This window comes from Miscanthus floridulus, chromosome 10 (assembly GCF_019320115.1).
Source record: "Miscanthus floridulus cultivar M001 chromosome 10, ASM1932011v1, whole genome shotgun sequence".
In the NCBI taxonomy this organism is placed as follows: domain Eukaryota; kingdom Viridiplantae; phylum Streptophyta; class Magnoliopsida; order Poales; family Poaceae; genus Miscanthus; species Miscanthus floridulus.
In genome coordinates, this window is record NC_089589.1 from 65,161,650 (window position 1) to 65,167,255 (window position 5,606).

General features: G+C 40.1%; 1 pseudogene; it reads right to left on the bottom strand.

Moving 5' to 3' along the window:
• Positions 1 to 1,458: 1,458 nt before the first annotated feature.
• On the bottom strand, positions 1,459 to 5,361 carry LOC136488778 (dirigent protein 19-like; annotated as a pseudogene).
• Between the last annotated feature and the right edge of the window lie 245 nt (positions 5,362 to 5,606).

Here is a 5,606-nt window from a genome sequence, read left to right on the forward strand (position 1 = left end):
ATAACATTTATCGCCTTCTTATGGTTGAATGGTTCATTGAGCTTATGTGAAAAGGATTGGCTGTGGTTTGAATAGTCCAATGAGCTTTTATTAATATTAAAGATGTGGTTTACTGACGTGAGCCTTCCCTGACTGTACTGTAACCGGCAGGGAAAGTCTGAACCTTCCCTGACGGTATGTAGCTGACAGAGAAAGTTTGAATCTCCCCTGACTGTGAAGTAGCCCATAGAAAAGATTTTTCCTGACAGGAAAGGAAAAAACGTCAAGAAAACTCTCTCCTGACGGCAGTAACCGTCACAGAATGGTCCCTGACGGTTTTCCGTCAGGGAAGCTACACTTTCCCTGACAGTTGTTTCCTAATGGGTTATCCCTGACGGTAACCGTCACGGAAAGTCTTTCCTGACGATTTTAGGTACCTTCCCTGACGGTTTCGTCCGTCACAAAAATTTTTTGCTGGGGTAGTGAAAGCACAGGCCATCGTCTATATAGCCGATGGGAAGCATAGCAAACGAACAAGATCATATCTAACCATATACAGATTCATTAACTAATAATTTCTAATCTAAAGCACTATCAGTGAGGGTCGAAACTGATACAGATATGATAGTGGATAATAGATTTTGATCTTACTGGTCAATAAACCTACTTAAGGTCAGATAAGCCTTGAATGCATACTATGTTTGATCGGGATCGAGATAAAACAGCCAATCTAGCATAATCCATCGTCAAAAAAGGGTTCAAACGTGATGTAGCAAAAAGACGACAGATTGATATGATGACGTGCCGATCTATGTCGATCCCGACCAGGTAAATTGGTGATATTACTAAAATTGGTAAAGATACCAAAGATAGCAAGATCGATAATCGGTGAATCTTCCAAAAACAACAAGGAAACCCTACTAATCTCTAATAGATTCGATAACTGGTGATTTGATATCAAAACCGAGCAAGAGGCCATAAAAATGTAGCCTTACTTAATCTAGATACAAATCGATAACTAACTAGGATTAAACCACGTTAGAGATCGAAGCGATGCAACCTAACAAGATAAAAAACTAGTCGTGATGGTACTTACAGCAAATCGGAGATCGACGCGATGTAGCCCTGCCTACCAAAGAAGACGTCAAGATTCTATGTTATTCCTACTCCTAAGGTTTGTGGCGTGAAACATATTTGTATTGATTGTGATTGATGTACATTACAATAGCCGGGGTTACATATTTATACCCTGCGTCCAAATATGTGTCCTAGTTGAATGAGACTTATTACAAAACTTGGAAATAAAACAAATATCCTAATTTAGATAAATTGGACTCCAAGCTTTCCTTCTTGATAGAGTCCACTTCTTTCGTGCTTTAGCCCATGCCAATTAACCCTGCCTTCTCGTGCTTGTCGTTGACTTATTCTGGCTTTGTGGGCTCAATCGCTTTCGGGCCGATTCTGTGTGCAACGTAGTTTTCAGACGCTTTCCCAAATCTTGGGCTTCCCGTATACCATTCCAAAATTTAGTGTAAACACATCTAGATCAACAAAGTCATCTTCTAAAGATACATCAACAACTTGATGCCTTTTACTTCTTCTAGTCTCCATCTACAAATAAAAGCATTATGCATATAATTAGAAACATAGTTAACAAATTTAGAAATGGAAAAATGTATAAAGAACAAAACATTAAATTTCATATAACATATTCTCTACTACAATTAACAAAGAATGAAACTAAAATATGGCTACAATAGAATTAAGATAAAATTAAAGTCAAATACGGGTAAACTACACTTAACGTAAACAATACACTAATACAACCACATCATAGCAACCAAATAAAGAAGATAGAACGCTACTAGATAAATATCAAATTATTTAACCTAGAAAAAGAAAATAACATCTGATGAGTAATTTAATTAAACAGATACAACAAATCCACAGTATCATACAGTATTAAAAAAGGACCGAATAGACTACCTATTTCAATTTTCAAAACAAATCTTTACAACTACTGAAAGTACGCCGACAATGAATTCAGGTACAGACTTCTAAATTTCAGACAAACATGAAAGAGATGAAATGCTTTCAGAAAATAGTGAAACTATGTGGACAATTCATTCAAGTTTCGACAAAGTTTGCAGGCAGTACCAGATACATAAGTAGTCCACATGAAATCCATCATCCAAAAAAGTTCACAAGCACTGCCAGTAAAACCATGACCAACAAAATAATATGCAGCTAGTGGAATTAAGCTATGACGAGATAATTAGATTAGATAGAACGCACTATAGATAAAATTAGACTATGACGGACAGTCCAGTAATATATATGAAAATTAAACTACTCCTACCAACCAGAAGAATTATACTACTACAAACCAATAAGCATCAACTGATCATCAGCAACAAAAGAGAAAATCACAAACAGAGCAAAAAACTACACCGAAACACAATCATAGCAACATGGGATCATAAACAATAAATCAATAACAAGCCACATCATAAACGGCCATTTATTCATAACTAAACTCTAATAACAGAAATGGGACAATATATCAACTAAAATATGACATAAACTGAACCAGGATTCAAGTAAACATACTGAATTAACACAGAAGATGCCTGAATTAAACTGAACCTAAAAACAAGAATATACGGTACCCATTAAACCTAGAGCATAATTGAAAAATCTACTTAAAATACAACCACATCATAACAAACTAATACTAAGCACAAATTAAAAATGCAGAAATAAAAATTTCAATAATGTAGGATACCTAAACATTCAAATTATCTAACCAAAGTAACATCATAATAAAAAATAACCATGATATAATACAAACTAAAAAATAATGAAATACACAACCTGATAAAAACACAGATAGGTACAGACACATACCTTAGGAGATTGGCAGATCCAACATGCACACGTACAACAACGGCGAAATTAGAGCTAGCCATGGAAAAGGGGAATCACATCATCCAATCAAATCACAAAAAAAGCATCAGCGGCCAACACCGAAAAAGGATGACAACATAATCAGGCAAAATGACCTACCTTACGCGAGAATCCAATCCAACCTTAGAGGTCCACAACCAAAGGGAAATCGAAAATACATAACAAATCAGAGGAATAAAACGAAACCACAGTCAGATTACATCGCTATACAACTAAAATGAACAGATCGACGGATGAAAGGGAGAAATCAAAGGAGAAAACACGAACCCTAGCTCGTCGCCCCGAAGTCACCTCGCGTCGCCGCTACAATCCCGAGACTGAGACGAGAAATGAAACGAAACGCACCAGAAATGAAGCGCACCAGAGACCAGAATAAAAAAGGATGACAACAGAATCAAGCAAAATGACTTACCTCACGCGAGAAGCCAATCCAACCTGCAGAGATAGAACAACAACAAAATCAGAGCTACACATCCAAAGGGAAATCGAAAATACAGAATAATTCAGTGGAAAAATACGAAACCACAGTCAGATTACATCACCATACAACTAGCTTGACCAGATCGACGGAGGAAAGGGGAGGAATCCAAGAACAAAACACGAACCCTATCTCGTCGCCCCAGAGTCGCTTTGCGTCGCCTCTGCAAACCCTAGACCCAGACGAGAAAACGAAACGCAAAGAAATGAAGCAGCGGTCGCAACCATTCCAATCGAAAGGAGAGAATAAAGGTGCGATTCTCAAAAATCCAAACAGTACAGGCTGACACACGGGACCCACAAAACAGCGAGCCAAACAGACACAAAAGAGACTGACGCACCAGATCAAACCACGGCAGCATCCAACAGCTGCAAAATCGAGCGACGCAGCCAACAGAATCACTCGAGTGAGCTACAGATTTTTCGTATAGAAAAACCCCAACAGAAACCTTTGGGATCAAGAAATGGCTTCTGAAAATTCCTTCGAAATTCGTTTGGATGTACGCTGCACAGCGAACACCAACCTCCGTTTTGTACTTGTACTGCAGGTTGGTCTATAAATTCTGCTCAACCAAAGAGAATAATACTTAATTCAGGACTCAGTTCTCACATCCCTGATGCATTGTGGCGAGATTTGGTTGTGATTAGTTGCCTGACTTGCATTGTGGCGAGTATAACACTTGCCAAGCGGTGGACAAACGACGCAGGTGATCAATATGATCACCTCAAACTGATGAAAGACACGAGAACATCAAGAAGGAAATGATCTGTGCTGATGTTGCAACGAACTGGTCAACTGTATACTAAGAGCGTGGCTAATAATACAAACGGTTGTTGGCTATCAGCCCAGCCATATAGTAGTTGGCTATTAGATCATATTTTATCATTAATACATAGTTTCTTTTTTTTTCTCTTTTTTAAAACTCGTGCATCAACTAGTTGTAAACTTATAGTCCACTTCTCTTCTCTCTTAATCATCCTAGAATCCACTTATAACTTTTTACTATACTTTAAGGTTATTCTCTAAGATCATAGTCTCTGCTCTGGTTGATGGACTAGTCTATCTAATATAATATTATAAAGCAAAATGTTTCTTTATCTTTCATTGCTCATAGCCGGCCATCTAATAGGGATCTGAAGGACTCGATCTCTCCTATGTCTGTACAAGTTAGAGTATTGTGTCTAATCATGATGCAGAGTCTGATTCGAAAATGAGTTGTAATACAAAGTGTTTTCATGATCCACCACTCTCTCTCATGTCCATACAAGTTAAATGTTGAGGCATGTGCAGTCTGATCCTAAAACAAATTAAAACACATAACATGATCATTTATAAATCTCTAAACTTTTCATGTCCATATGAGTTAGAGCAGCACATGTCCCTGGAACAAAGTTCGATTCACAGGTGAATTGACATGATCCCTGGAACAATTGCAGGTACATGTCGATCTTGACCACGGCGTTCTTGGTGCTGGAGTCGAAGGAGTGCGTCCTGAATAGACCTGCCTGCTCCACCAATGACCGCCAGCTCCCTGACCTCGTCAAAGAATGCGTCCTTTGCCTGGACGACGAGGTAGCTGCCGTTGTGCTTACCCGCCGTGAACACTATGTTGAGGGAGAGTATCACCGCCAGCTCCTGCTGCTCCGCGAAGGGGTAGAACCCCTGCGCGCGCCCCACTGCCGGCGACGCCGCGTTGGGACCCTCCGTCAGTGGGTCGTCGATCATGTGCATGTCGCCGAAGCCCACGTTGGGTCTCCCGGCAGCGGCGTCGTGCCCCTCGCCACACGCACCCCCGTTGCCGGGCTCCCTGCTGTTGCCGTCACGATGTCGTGCATGTAGAACCGGAGGTGCGTTGTGTCAGTGGTGGCGGCGGCAGCGAGCGCCATGGAGATAAGTATCAGTTGGAGCTGCACGGTACTAAGCTTGGTTTTGGCCATGGTGTGATAAGGGAGAGAAGGACGACAAAGGGGCTTTCTACTTGAACCGTGGAACGCAGCATGTGCTTATACAATTCGTCGGTCAACAACACGAGTGAGAGGCTGCACGTCCCTGTTGGAATAGATTTTTAGGATTCCCGATTTGAGGGTTTTATTTAATTTTCGATTAGACCAAGAAGGCTATAACAATACAATACATGTATGAGCCTACCGAAACATTAATAAGAAGCCTGCAAGCCCATAGA